A 16,061-nucleotide genomic window follows, 5' to 3' on the forward strand; every position below is an offset into this window, starting at 1 on the left:
AACGCAGAGTCAGGACTGAAACTATGCATCCATTGAGTCTGTGGTGATTTCTAGAGAACATAATGATCCAGCAGGAACCTATGCATAATCAGTAAAATATGAAACATGAGAAGGAGCAGGGGTAAATTCAGTATTTCAAAGGAGAGAGTGCACCGTGAAGACAAATGGTCAAAGAATGAAGCTCTGAAAAGGAAAGTGCTGAGAAGACCAAGAAGGACAGAGATTATTAGAGATGAAAGAGATTTAGAGGACCAAGAGGATGCAGAACAGGTAGAGCTTGGTTGGAGTCATAGTGAAAAGGCAGAAGTCAATAGATCAGGAAGATTCAGAAAACCAAACAAGAATGAATAGACTCAGAAGGGACGTTGACTTAAATGACTTACAGACTGATGTTAACAAGCTACCATCAAATAAAGAGACTGTAGTGAAGGTGAAAAGAATGTTGTCAATGTTTTTGGGGAAATTTGAAAACCCTCATTGAAAGAAGAGTCATTTTTTACTGTTGTACCTTAAGCCAACAACTCAGCTCAAGCAGCGGAATTGATTGCCTTGATTAGAGCTTCTGAGATGAGTAAAGACCTTGTAGTTAACATCTATACAGATTCTCAGTATGAGTTTGGGGTGGGCCACAATTTTGGGAGGGTCTAGACCGAACGGGGATTTTGGTCATCACATGGGAGACGCATTCAACATGGTGATTTGGTTTTACAATTGTTAGATGCGCTGACGTTACCGAAGCAATAAGCTATCATAAAATGTAGCGCACACAAGAAAGTCACTGATGACATAGGCCGAGATAATGCATTTGCAGATGAGACAGCAAAGGCTACAGCTATTACAAAAGTTAGCACAATGTACGTGGCAGGCACAGTAAGATGGGTACTTGCAGTTCGAATGTGTGAGGCTGCGATGGATATTGTAAAGGAGATACAAAGTGAAGAATCCTCTGAAGAGAAGGCATTGTGTTGGAAAAGAAGGAATTGTGTTGGGTGGACCTAACAGAGAACCAGAGATGGATATTGCCCAACAGCTATGTCTATGCTGTAGTTACCATGATGCATGGACCTGCTCATATTAGCGCAAAAGGGATACAGAAAGTTCTTGACCCAGTTTGCAAAAACTCCACCATAACCCGAGCTGCTACTGCCCTAGTGCAGAATTGCATGGTATGTACACAGCATAATGCTGGCAAGGGCACTCTAACACACTTGGGGCATTTCGCCCCGCCTTCCCTGCCATTTGAAGTCTTTCAGATGGACTTCAGTGAGATTGAAAGATGCAACAATTTGAAATATGTTTTAGTAGAAGTTTGTGCATTTAGCAGGTGGGTCGGGGCATATTCCATGAAAGATCACACAACACTTAGCACAGCAAAGATATTACTGAAGGAACATTTTCCACGGTAAGGAATTCCTCAGGTGGTTTGGAGTGACAATGGGTGACACTTTATTGGCCAGGTAATGAAAAAGGTGTGTTCAGGGTTACAAATAAAGCAGCAATTCCATGCTGCCAACCACCGACAATCTGCAGGCCTTATAGAACGTTTCAATGGTACGCTCAAGGTAAGTTAGTGAAAGTATGTGCCACTACTGGATTGAAATGGCCTGATGGTTTGCCGATAGTACTGTTATCAATAAGAACAACAGTACGTAGCCGGATGGGCATGTCACCTTATGAGGTGGTCATGGCGATCCGGCGAACGTATCGGGTGTGCCAAGAACAAAGAAATTCTCTGAACTTGAATATCCTTTGCTTGTAGACTACTGTGAACAACTGACTAAAGACTTGCATTTGATTCACCGACAGGTCAAGTCCAGTCTACCTACTCGTTTAGAAGGACCGGGACACAGTATCACGCCCGATGACTTGGACCTGATGAAGAACTTCCAGAGGTTCAATTGCCTTCAGCCCAGGTGGGAGGAGTGGGAGAAAATACTCACCTTGGTGCCATTCAGTGATGGAGTTTTGGTTGAGGATGCAAAGTTGAGAAAGGCTTAGGAAAGGGAGCTTCAAAGGCCTCTGCCGCTTTGTGAAGACACTCCGTTGTTTAGGGATCATGAGCAATCTGGTCTCCAGTGTTACAATTTGAGGCCACATAAGCCCACTGCACAAAACATTTAGTGTAGGAAAGTGTCCCATTGCTTTGGACAACATCTTTATCGTCGAAGAATTAGGCAGAAAATAGCTTAGGACAGACAAAGCTCCAAATGCCAGGTGCTCAAGAGCGCCAACTTTAATGGACTAACTTGAGCAACGTTGTTAGTAAAATAAGGACTCTGAGAACATTGGTTCTTCTATATTCTCTTTGGTTTTCGCATACCTCCTAGTCCTTTTGCTTATATGATACCCGTGCACACTATAATAGATGGATATCTGCTATAATTTTAGATATACCTCTGGGTTTTGATAGACGCTTTTAGTGTAAATAATAAAGACCCCCGTACCTATTCTTACAGGAAGTGATCTCTGTAGGGATAATGGAATTGCACTCATTTTGCAGAACCATGCATCTGGATGATGTGGCAGAAGGTGCCCCATTGGTTCGACGATCATCTCTTAGAACATGGACCCGTAAGGAGAAATGTACCTTGGCCTTTATCTTATTGATAATAGTTGCAGGAATATATCCTGGTTTTAGAAGAGAGATTCCCTGTTAATACCCTTGTCGATCCCACACCGACACCGCAGGAACACTATCACTTTACTCTTAGCTACCCCAAATAGTCATAAGTTGGTTATCAGAATAATACATTTATTCAGAGCATTCATGAAATGCATGAGTCACTAAACGCTACCAAGTGTTGGGTTTGTGGCCTATTGCCTGCTGCGGGTAAAATAAGCGGTGGGTTTATTCCCTTGCCTTTTACCTACAATGAGTCCTGCCGTGCATGATTCCAGATTTTCTCCTCTGCAACTCAGTTTACGTCCCAACACACTCAGGAAATTTCAGCCGATTTGATATACAATAGCTGTTTCATTAATTGGTCTGTGTATGGTAATGAATTGGAGAATTAAACATATACAACAACATTCAAATACATATAGTGGCTTAGGGAAAATGGGACATTTAAGTTCGATAAAGGGGTGCCAGTTATCTCCTCCTGAGCAGCCCTCTGCGTTAACGGAGGGGGCTCCAAGCTGCTGGGTGATTCCAATTGTAAACATATATTGTCATTGAACAGCACCAATTCACTTGCATTTCTATCAATGAGGAATAGCTATTTCATATGCGGTCAAAAAGCCTACACGTCTCTCCCCTTTAATTGAACAGGATCGTGTTATTTGGCTTTTCTCTTGCCATCAATATATGTTACCCCTTCCAATTGTTACAAAATATATCATCTCCAGAGGAGAGAAAGCTGGTTGCTCAGGACCACGAAAGCAGTGGATGCCACTGAAACAGATCAAACAGATATGACCTTACAGCAGTTTATTGATGTCATTAAAGGTCTAGTACCCTTTTGGGGCCTGAGAGGAGGGTGGAGACGGAGCGCACCGGAAGTGCCCGTCGGAGAATACCGACTCACCAACCAAACCGGAAGAGGTTAGCGGTCTAGCGTCGGCAGGGAAGAACAAGGATTGACCCCTGACGTCATCAGTCGTTGACAGGGCAAAAGACGTGGAGACGGAGCTCGGGGCGTTCAAGACGGAGGCGGAGAAGGTGAAGGAAGAGCCGAGGAGCAAGAGAGACGAACCAGAAAAGGAAGATGAGGACCCAGGAGAACGTGTTGTACACTGCGACCAAGCCCGGTGGCCCACATGAAAGAGAGGACGCCCCGGGTCCCTATGCCACGGCCCTGGACACAGGTAACTAGTCCATGTGAGTGTTGCTTTTAAATCCTGCACCGCGTCTGTTTCCCTCATGCTTCCCCTCCCTCACTACCCATTTTTTTTGTGATGGTAGCACACAAGGAGGAGACTCGAAACCCAGTAGCAATCCCTGGTTATATTTGTTTTCTTTTCCTATTGCATCTGGACCTGAAGAAGGAACCGGGTGGACCCAGGCGCCACGATATCCCGAGGGCCTGAAGAGAAGATCGAGAGGAACCGTGGATCACTCTGTCCTGGGATACCTACCCATTTGTGAAGACCTTTTGAGATTTTGTTACTGTTATTGGTCTAATTAACCCCGAAGAAAGGGACAAACCAAGCAAAAATAAAACTCCTTACAAACTTAACTGGCGTGTCCCATGGTCCCTTCTGCCTCACCCCTACAGGGCCCTATGGCCAATAGTGTTCAGGTTCGTCAATTCACTAGAGTTGTTGACGCTGTAATAAACAAATCATCAGGGACCCCTGCCAATATTACTGCTGAAATGCAGGCTAATCGCCTTATGACACTTCTAAACAGGATGGTTTTAGATGTCATCCTCGCTGATAGAGGAGGAGTATGCCGGGTAATAGGCAGCTCAGGCTGTGCTTATATTCCTGATAATGTCCCCAATGTGTATGTGGTTATTTAGAGCTTACACTGCATTTCCGATGAGATGCATCAGGATAAGGGGGCCTGGTCTTGGTCTGGATGGTTCACGGAAATACTTACCACATGGGTTTGGAAACTTCTCCTAATAGCAGCCGCCTTTGGGGGAAGTATACTGGCTTGTTGTTTATGTGTGCAATATTTGCCCAATTGTTGTTCCATGTGTTTATCTGCCTGTAAGTTAACTCCCTTTTCGATTAAGGACACTAACAGGATGTTAATGTAGCAGCAAGAAGTGTATGATCTGATGAATATTGATGAGGGTTTCTTGTAAATCATGACTCTTGTGAAACAACCCAGATGCGCATTAGTCTGGGGCATGCTCTGGCCTTTCAAAGGCCACCGAGTCTGGTATTCATAAGAACATGTTTTGCCGAATCTGCAGATTTCTGTAATACATGTCTTAACTTGAGCTAGCTGGAGAAAACTGGTTCCAACCGATTTGTTATCACCTTCCTATTTGTTCACCACTATAAATGTACCTCTCAGATACCTAATGTCAGCTCACTGTGGTACTCTCCCTAGAGGCTGTACGGACCTGTGCCTGCTCCAGTGTATAATAAAATACTGGTTGTTATACTTTCCCTCCGGCTACCAAGTTATTTGTCTACGAGTGGACAGAGTGGTTTTGGATCCAGACGAGATGACCATGCTGTGTTACTAATAATTTATCGTCTCCACATAGATATCTAGATAAAGTAGGGACTGTAGCATAGAGTGTGGACTGAACTAATTAGAACAAAAGAACTGAACTGAGACTAGATGTCTTATCAATGTACAATTTTTCATTTTTCCTGCCTTGAGCTGGTAAAAGGTTGATAGGGCATTTAAGGCACAAGTGTGCTGCAAACTGTCCTAGTGGTCTTAGTGATTGCCCTAGTAACCTCTGTAGTTGGCTATTTGTTGGACCTGTAGTCTCTGGGTCGCTGTGCCTCACTAAACAATAAGATAAATCAAATGCTTGTAAATGGTAGAGAAAAGTTAGAAGAGAAATGAACACATAAGATGGATTCTAAAAGTATCTTTAGCAACAATGTTTATTATCAAATGTTAATAGAGTTCATAAGGGAACTTAAAGTACAAAACTGTTGTGTTTGCTCTTATTTACCTGCTTTTGCAGATGAGGGGGATCTTCTTATTTTCACCTCCCTTTGTCTTATTCGTTCTTGTGTAGCGTGTATTTTAATCTGTTTTTTCATCAGGATACGATCATGCTGTTTTATTCTGATTATGAATCACCTTTAGAGGAAGTACCTATCACTAGTTCTTCAAATCTCTACATTCTCATCACAAACCCTATTTCTAGATGCTCAATAGCATCTGCAAGGGTGAGTAAAAGAGAATCATTATAAACAAAGAGGGGGACAGGCGCTAATAAAGGTCCAGTATCCATGATCCATATGCCAATATCAAAACCAAAAGGGGGGGATACTGTTCCTATTGCATGGTGCAAACAGTCACCATTGCATCAAGGTGCAAAAAGTCACCTATTGATTAAAAAGGAAAATTGAAGGAAGAAAAGGAAAAGGAGAGAGATCCTAGGTAAGAGGGACCCACCAGTGAAGTGAAAGGACACATGTAGTCCTCTGTTGCCCTCACACACCCCAAGGAGTGTCATGCTTCATCATCGGGCGTTTGCTCCTCGTGGGGCCAGCGCTGCAATTCCCCATGGGTCCCCCGAAGGGTCTCTTTGTCGGAGATCTTTTTGGACTGCCGGATGGTGCATGCGGGTGTGTGGGGTGGGGGTCTAATGAGGGTCAAGGTAGTGCGTGCATAGTGATGAGTCAGTGTATAAAGGGTAAACGTGCAGCAATTGTTAAGATTGTATACCCTTCACAGACTAAACTACTGTGTGAAATCTTGCCCCTGCAGCGCATTATGCCTGGGTGTAAGCAAGGTCATAGGTCGACATGTTTCGCGCCTTCGTCTCCTTAGTGGTTGTTGGCGCTTCCTCAGGACCAAAACTGTAAGGTGCACGTGAAATTAATCCAATTAAAATGCCCTCTAAATAAGACAGGGCGGGCAGTGAGCCTATGTACCTATAAACTGGCTGCAACTGCATGGTGTATACCGCTCCTGGTCGATGCCTCCCGCTGACAAAGGTGGTTCTTCTCTGGCTCGAGCTATGGGCGCCCGCACAATGTCGGGAATTTTTGCCGGGATGTTGACTCCTGTCCACCTACCCCGTCCAGCTCGAGCCAGAGAAGAACCACCTTTGTCAGCGGGAGGCATCGACCAGGAGCGGTATACACCATGCAGTTGCAGCCAGTTTATAGGTACATAGGCTCACTGCCCGCCCTGTCTTATTTAGAGGGCATTTTAATTGGATTAATTTCACGTGCACCTTACAGTTTTGGTCCTGAGGAAGCGCCTACGACCACTAAGGCGACGAAGGCGCGAAACATGTCGACCTATGACCTTGCTTACACCCAGGCATAATGCGCTGCAGGGGCAAGATTTCACACAGTAGTTTAGTCTGTGAAGGGTATACAATCTTAACAATTGCTGCACGTTTACCCTTTATACACTGACTCATCACTATCCACGCACTACCTTGACCCTCATTAGACCCCCACCCCACACACCCGCATGCACCATCCGGCAGTCCAAAAAGATCTCCGACAAAGAGACCCTTCGGGGGACCCGTGGGGAATTGCAGCGCTGGCCCCACGAGGAGCAAACGCCCGATGATGAAGCATGACACTCCTTGGGGTGTGTGAGGGTAACAGAGGACTACATGTGTCCTTTCACTTCACTGGTGGGTCCCTCTTACCTAGGATCTCTCTCCTTTTCCTTTTCTTCCTTCAATTTTCCTTTTTAATCAATAGGTGACTTTTTGCACCTTGATGCAATGGTGACTGTTTGCACCATGCAATAGGAACAGTATCCCCCCTTTTGGTTTTGATATGAGTAAAAGAGAATACATGAAGTTTTTCTAACCTTATTTTCAACCTCATATAATAAACAAAAGTGCATGTGAGCTTTCTTGAAAAATTAATCATGCTGAAAGGATTTTTATAGATTAGCTAAATGAAAGAATTAGGAAGGAGGGGGAACGTTCAAAGGAAGGAACTATGGGTAAGTCAAGACAGGGGAAAGACAAAGCTGAAAAGAAATAAATACATCTGAGGTTGAACTTTGATGTAGCGAAGAGAGGGAATCTATGTGTCATTCATAAAAGAGAAAGGAATATGTAGAAATGGTGGGTTGAAGTGACTGACCAGAATTTTTTTGTTGAGGGATCAAATATTAACAGGACAAGAAGATAATATTAGAGGAATATATTATGCTTGTGGTAAATCTGCATACTTTTGGTTACCACGTCATTGGGTGGGAAGCTGTTACGTAGCCCTAGTCTTTCCAAGGATATAGCACACGAATTACTTTAGAGGAGGGAACATTGCAAGTATAAAAACAAGTAGACATAGCTATGAACATGTGCTGGGAAAACATATTTGGCACTTTAATGCCTTCTGTTGGGGTGGCTTTAAATGAGGAAAAGATTAGAAAATAGTCAGTCTTCGTTGATAGGCATGCTATTAACACTGCATGAACTCTAATAGTCATTAACAAAGAATCAGTTGCTATCAGAGCCATGATAATGCAATATCACTTAGCAGTAGACTTGTCACTCACAAAAAAAGGCACAGTCTGTCACCTACTTCGCTTACGTCGATGTTACACATTTATCCCTAATGTTGATAACCATATTAATAATTTTCTGGTTGACATTATTAATATTACTCATGAAATCAAGGAGTTAGAGGAGACTGGTGCATGTGAGGAAATAGCTTCTCTGGCTAGTTCCAGTGGAAGAGGGCTTGCAAATGCAGATGAGTGGTTTGTAAATGTAGGAGGATGAATCTTCAAGCTAATTCTAAGCCCCCATAATAATATCTTAATTGTAGCAGCATGTGGTTTTTTCTTTATTAAAGGTTTTGTATATATATATATTTAATCAAGGAGTGGGACAAATTGTGTGGCAAAGAAGCTGTCAACAATGAGTGGAAGAAAAGGGAAAAAGATCAATTTCGAACCAGAGGAGCTTCAAAGTCAAGTCTATAATGAGTTAGCGAAATTGGAAGAATCTAGATGCACAAATCCCAAAATTACAACTTCTGTTTTGTGATGTCTATTTAGAAGATTAAAATGAGTTGAGTCTAGTGACTCATGGTGGAGGGTTATTAACTTTATTATTGGAAAATGAATGCTTTGCATCAATGAAAGATCTAAATGTAGCTAACATAGCAACTGTAGGCATTATGATTGTGAAGTTTACTTCAATGTTCTGTATCAAGTGAACAAGCTTGTATTCACTGATCTCTGTAGAATAATGTTTGAATCTGTTTTCACAGGCAATACAACATTAACAATAATATTAAAATGTAATTTCAACAGAATTGCCCATGTCCAGGGTTTTATCTACCTGTCCAAGCAAAATCGCATAAAATGTAGCAATGTTTGTTTTAACACAGATAGTGTCCTTGAGACCTTTGAAATATATTTTCTTGCAACTGTTTCATTATAGTTAATTCTGATTCATTTACTTTGTGAACAACTGTGTTGAATGTATGAAATCCTTTGTTCAGTACCCTTAAAAAAATTGTATTTTTTGGGTGCGTTTGAGACCCCTTTCCCACTGACCTTAGGAGGCCAATCCATGTTGGATTGCTCTCCCATTTTACACGCTGTATTTTGCTGATCTAAACTTTATTGATTTCCTTGACTAATTCTGTAGTTTAACTGAGCGTTGCACTCTGAAACATTGATTCACTGACTTTGACTATATTAGCCGATTACTGTATGATTTATAAGCGGAAAATAAACCGTTATGGTTTAAACCTTCTAGGTCTGTCCTTTTTGTAGTATCAAATTTGTTCATAGCGTCTAAATTGAAATCATCATTTAGAATGTTTTATAGAGAAACAGTTCCAACAGGAGCACCAAAATCTGCTAAAGGGTTAACACCGCTCTCTGTTTTTCTGTCGCTCAAGAGAGTAAGGTGGAGCACCGTGTCAAAAGCTGTATTTCTGTGTTTCTTCTCGAAAGCAGATAAAACCCTATTTACCACCAACCATGGAACACAAGGATAATTTGCAATTCCATCTCTGGTCCTAATATGTAAGGAAAGCGCATTATCCTGTATTCAAAATATACAGTACCCCAATATTCCAGGACTTGAGTCAGATTAGTAAATTATCCAGTTTTCCCTTGCTTACGGTTATTAGGCGGCACAAAAATTCAAATTGTATTATGCTTTACTGTTTTGTACACCCCGTTCTCTTCCTTAAAGCAGCAAAGAAGTTTTATTGGCCCACAAAATATGGCACATACAATATGTCTATGCGTCCCTTATATCTATTTTGGAAAGACATCGAAATATGTATTATCCTAAAATTCGATATGCAGTAGTATTTCTATGCTTCCTCTTCCGCGGGGTATCGAGATACAGACGAAAACATGACGAGGTGGCATGATATGGTGGTCACGTGATACAGCGTGGTTGCTACGGACGCCCAACGTGACCGTTCTTCTTGTAATTGGGTCGATACGAGATCATTGAACGGACCCACCAGAATCGATATACCGACGACACAGATCTAGGCCAAGCGGCTGTCTCCGACGAGGACCTACTCACGGGAAGATCCGCGGTGCGCGAGAACGAAGGAGCTCAGAAGGAGGACACGGGAAGCGACGTGTTAGTGACGTAGGTACAGGCCGGGAGGCTATTGTCGACGGAAGTCTATTCACCAAAGCCACCGTGTACTGGAAGGGGCCAGAAGTCTACTCACCAAAATAGCCCCCCTGGCATGGCTGGGTGACAGGGGTCTTCAGCAACCCAAAGTCTGGACGCTGCTGAGGGGAACAGAAAGGAGGGACGCGCATCAGGTACATTTTGCCATTCTGTGCCCGCGTTACCTCTGTATTGAAGAGTAATTGCATTTATATATCGTTTCGTGCACCTGACAGGGCGCCCAAGCGTCAGCTAGGAGAAACCCGGCGTCCTCACACACTACGAGAAGCCGCAGCCTCCCTCTCCCAACCACACTGCGGCAGGCCTGATCCGGGCAACTGCTGCAGTGATGTGCAGGAGTACTCTGCCCGCCCCCACCTGCTCCGGGAAGAGCATTGATGTCAATGTCAAGCCGGGCACACACAACGAGGCCTCCGCAGGCACCCCAGACTTAAAGCTATGTAAGATAGTATGACAAACATTTGTCTTACGGGTTTCCTCAACAAAGCGTATTATCTTTAGCGTGTTCCGTATAAAGGGGATTCAGAGTCGTGACTTCATTCACCATCTCTGCCAGCTAGCACCAACCCTCATGTACTGTATTGCAATCAAACAGTGGGGATGCGTTTTTTAGTGTAATGCCGATTTAGTGTGATAGCTGTTTTCGTTGAGACTCAAAGTATATCAGTGTTCACCTGGGATCTCTTAATGTTGGCCCTACAATGCCGGTTGATCGACTAACTGACAACTTCCTTAAAAACGGCAGACAGGGCTGACAACAAGGATACCTCACGAAATAATTAGATGGGTACTATTCTTGATCAGTTATACGTGTTTATTTGGTCTGTGACTCGCCTTATGATGCTTCTGGGCCAGGCCAACCGCTTTCCCAGGGCAGACAGCTTCAGAGACATGGTCGCTAAAGGGATGTTATTAGTTGCCTCTCTCCTGCATTGAACGCGTGTGAGACGAAAAAATGACAGCGTGCAGACTAGGTGATGGACTTAGACGTGGTTGAGGCTTGCTGCATTTTGTGTCATAGACGGGCCAAAAACTTCCACCTGTAATCACGAGCTGATCGGTGGTAAAAACCCTGACGTTTTTTGATAGTATAGCTATTATCTGATGGCATTCTGTCAGATTTGGGTAGGCGACAGTCATTTTTATTCGTAATTTCAGAGATAAGTTATTTTAATTATTATTATTTTTATGTCAGATGATGTTATTTCTGTCTGTTATGATACCCCTAAGAAGCAAAAATGTTACCCCACAGCTCTGGACTGGTCAACATCATCGTCCACGTAATGGTACCAAGAGGCAACGGCGGCAAACAAATGACACGCCTTTAAGATATTCATTAGGATGTTATTTTCCCTCATCTCCCTGTCCATCTCATTCGGTTTTTCAAAATCAGTTTTTTTAAACATTTGCAAGACAACCAAAGTGCTGGCAAACGACCTGGTAGTGATTGTTGACAGTATGGGAGACAGACATCTGAAAATACCCTAAATCTATCGACCCTTTCGTATTTCACTTCTGTCCTCGGAGAAGTTGGCGCTGTGTTTGGAGTTCACCTTTCAACACATCGTGCACTGATCTGACTGTTACGGAGCAGGAAAGAATGTGGTATACAAGGGCGAACATCGATCGTATGTCTGATCTATGTGCTGTGACAGTTTTTGGAATTTAGCGGGGCTGGTGTTTTTCCTTTTGGGTGACTAAGCGATTTCGCAACAAGTTAATATTTATTTTCTTCGGAACGCGCAAACATGCAAAGGGTTAGGTTTTCTAAGTGTCAGTGGAGTATGTGAACATAATGGGCGTTTCAGGGTTGGAATGATGTTTTTTTTTTTGCCATTCAGTGAGGCTATATTTAGCAACTAAAAGTACGTACAGAAGGGCAGGGTTTCTGGTACAGTGTTTTAACCATATAATGTTTTACAGATTGTAACTTATTTCTCATCATGCTAAATGTTTAAAGTGCAACAACGCACCCTCAAAGGGGGTGTACCTACTTCTGAAAAGGAGATGGGAAACGGTATATACTCATCAGAAGCTCGTATATAGCTTTGTTCAGCTTTTGTGCGTCATGTAGTTGTTGGTTCTTGTTTTGAAATCTCTAGCATATAAGCCCAGCGTGTTTAGAGAGACAGGACATATTACCATGGATAAATCATCCCAGCGAATCAGATGTAAAGAGTAAAATATTTCCTGCATTGGTGCTTGTTTCTTGCCTGAAAGGATCACATATTAAGGCGCACGTGTTTATCTAGGGATGCAAGCTGTTTCTTGTGTCCCCCTCTTCCCCGGTCAGTTGCCTCACACAGCATTTAGCCAGCACCAAGCACGGGTATGCATGCTTAGATACCTATGTACTTATTGAATATATAGAAGTGTAGGGAAGGACGAGGGAGTAGTCGCGCGATCAGTACTAGATAATGTAGGCACAGAGTCTGACTCAGATTAGGAGCGCGTCCACTAAATGTATTCAGTTAATTGCTTATTGCAAGACAGAACAATCTCAAAGTAACCATACTTTATTTAGCACATCTGAGTTTAAATTGTCAGCCTGTGCCTGATATGGCAAAGTCTGGGACGTCCCCTTTAATCACCTTCCATTAAAAAACTTCTTTCTGCATGCCGAGGCTTCAAGGTAAATAGCCTGCAGCAGGAGATGTTGGGGAGAGACTCGTTAGACCTGAGTCACCTATGTGTTGTAGGCGTGTGCTTGCAACCAGGTGATATTTAAACACATTAATGGCCCCAGGGGTAGGCTCCGTCAAAGGAGACTGCTTGTGTCACCTTTTGTTGAAAGCCTGTAACTATGTCGTGGCATTTCTTTGACTGAATGCAGGTAGTTCATGCAATGGCACATTCCTATGATTGGCAGTGCTTCGTCAGAACATGCACAAAATCAAGAATTTGCAGGGATGCAAACCTCCAAATGGAAAATCTCAGAATCATTCTGAGAAATTCCCATTTTAGAATCCGTACATAAAACGTCCATTGCAATTTCAGTGGTTGAGGACTGTTTCGAAATAAGGTGTTGTCCCTAGCCACCCAGCAAGATGCAACACGTAGGCTTTAATATTGGGCAGGTGAAACCCCCACAGATCAGGCTAAAGTAGCTTGCCTGGTCACATGATTTAGCAACTAGTAAGCCTCTGCCTACTTGTCTTCTGTTCCAGCAAAGGAGGTTCATGTAGGCTGTGTTTGTCTAAATGTTATTATAAATTGCAAACCTAGCTACAAGTCAACAAAGCCCTCTGCATGAATTAATATTACAATACCTTTAGCTTAGGTCGTGCCACCTTAGAGACAGCTAGAGGATAAGGGGCAGAGGTATCTCGGGGCGGAGGCTGAGGGTATGTTGAATGGGTGAGGAAAAGAGGGAGGAGAAGGAGAGGGCATCACAGAGAGTGGTTGTGGGAGGGTTACGATGCATTGCAGTGCTGCTTGAATAGATGAGTCTTCAGTTCCTCCTAGGACAGGAGAAGTGTTGTGACCTCACTGATTTGATCTTACGTGATGTCATAAAAGTTTACATCTCGGTTTTTCTTTTTTGCAATTACTCATTTCTAGTCCAGAGGTGCCACTGCTGCGTGTTGTCCTTGCTTAATCAGAGCTCCTCATGTTAATTGCGAGGTATGACAGGGTGTTATTGATAGCTTTGTAGATGATGTAGCCGATCTTCCATGAGAGGCGTTCAAGCAGTGGCAGTATTTCTAAATGTAAGGGTCATACTGGTGCAGTGGTCCTCCGTGGGCAACTTGTTTGAACGGACCTGGTAAATCTGACACCCTTTAGGATGAACAAATTAATTCAATGGGCACCTGTTCAACTATGGAACGATGTAAGCAGTTTGGTTGAGCTCTTCTGTCTCCCATACTAAAAAAAAGGCCCCGCCTCATAATCTTTTCTAATATCTGTTTATGTTATCCACACCAACATAATGGAGCAGTTCCAAAATAAAAGGAGAGCCATAGCAATCCAACAAATAGTGAACAACTACATCTTCATGTCATTAGTACACATTATAACGTTCGGGCTAGGAGGTTCTTTCATGTTCATTTAGCTGCGACAAAGTGTGAGGATTATGTGTATACTTATTCTGTAGTTCAACAGTAAACTTGGCTAAAGTTCCATGTATAACATCCACAACTCCGTGGACTTCAATAGAATTATCAAGCAGTGAGTTTGGCCACTCCCCCTCACGTCTACTTGGGTGTAACACATAGTGGCACTATTGGATCATATGTGTGTTCCTCAATCCATTGATACACCAGCTGCGGCATCAGCACATAGTAGGTATTCCCCAAACTGCCTTGTATGTCTTTCACTCTGGTTGTTATGGTTTGTAGTGTGACCAATAGGTCGCTAAATAAGGCAATATTCTTAAGCCAGTATTTTTATTTTAGACAGGGGGCCTCTAGTAAACTCCTTTGTTGTCCTGCTGTTTAGCCAAGACCAATAACAGTGTGGTCACCCTTCTGACAAAGCCCGCAATATATTCCATTACCATAGTCAATGGCATATAGTCGAATGATAAGAAGCTTATTTCCCCAAGAGTTTGTGCCACCACTGCACAGAAACTGTAGACTAGAGGGCATAGACGGGCTCCTCCAACTCATTAAAATTGACGTTTTAGGCTTATTAAGTTCCGACTGACACGAAAACAAATCAGATTCTGGTCTGCAGTGGACATTTTTGGAGTGGCAGTCTAGACTACCAAAAGGCTCTGGAATGCCATACTAATGTCAATTGCATGTTTTACAAGTGCTAAATAATAATGACAACCATGGGGATTGGAAAGTCAGGTTGTGTAATTTTCTTGTAGAGAACTTTTTGCGACCCTTAGACACCTCAAGAGTATTGCAGGCAACAAGAGAGCGGGTGTTGAAAGAAGATTTGGTATGCTTTGGGGACTTATGTAGGTTACTTGTTAAGGACTGAACACCAGCCATTAACCATTCCACTCGTGAGAAGTCTTCAGATCCTGTTTATATAAAATTGGCTTTTGGTGCTGGCGAAATCTGTTGCAGCAGTGCAGTGGGCGATTCTCAACCAAGTGTTTCTCCTAGTCTGTGCTTAGGCTTGTTTGTTTTAACCCATGTGTAGTGAATTCCTGTGTGGTTTGGCCCGAAAGGACACTATGCCTCATTGTTTCGATAGTCGCAAGAGTATCCATAACATGAATATACCTACATTAGGTTGCATCATTTGTAAACAATGTTTAATATTGGTTTATTTGGCATCGTTGTTTTTGAGTTTCTTCTAACTTGTTTATGTTATTTAACGTCTTAACCATATAATATTTCTGAATGTATTTCTGCTGTTTCTTAAAGTAAAGGAGTGACCTTCATTCTTTCTGTAGATGGAATTGATTTCAACTTGTTTGCCCTTCTGGGAGAAAATGGAAACACACCTCAAATTCAATCTTTGTATACTTGAAGGTAGAGATCGTTCACTGCAGCAGTTAGCATATAATAAAGTGTAGTAACTTGGTGGTAGTGAGATGACAGAAACAGGAAGAGTAATCATGCACATTATGAATTATCCTGGATCTAATTTTATATGAGCATTTCTCTTGGGTTTGATCTCCATTCACCTGACATTGGTACTTTAAATCTGCAGTACTTTCTAAGTATGGACCGGGGGAAATTTATCCAATAGATATTGTAGAGAGGGAGATGTGATGAGATCCAGGTGGTGATGCTGTGTTTAACTTACTCAACTCCAAATACACACAATCTCCACATGTAGAACAAATGGGAGAAGTTGGTATATGTCTGCTTGAAGGACGGCATTATGGTTTAAATTGAGGTAAAACATCACATGCTGCCATGC

At 42.7% G+C, this 16,061-nt stretch overlaps 1 protein-coding gene across 2 annotated transcripts in view; it reads left to right on the forward strand.

The window, feature by feature from the left end:
* Positions 1-10,208: 10,208 nt before the first annotated feature.
* The window catches only part of HYCC2 (hyccin PI4KA lipid kinase complex subunit 2), a 566,375-nt gene continuing 560,522 nt past the window's right edge, over positions 10,209-16,061 (forward strand). For both annotated transcript variants that reach the window (XM_085649028.1, XM_085649026.1), the window contains exon 1: positions 10,209-10,369. The gene's annotated coding sequence lies outside the window, so the exon portion shown is untranslated. The remainder of the gene's footprint in view (positions 10,370-16,061) is intronic.

Source organism: Triturus cristatus, chromosome 3_2, assembly GCF_964204655.1.
Source record: "Triturus cristatus chromosome 3_2, aTriCri1.1, whole genome shotgun sequence".
NCBI lineage: Eukaryota > Metazoa > Chordata > Amphibia > Caudata > Salamandridae > Triturus > Triturus cristatus.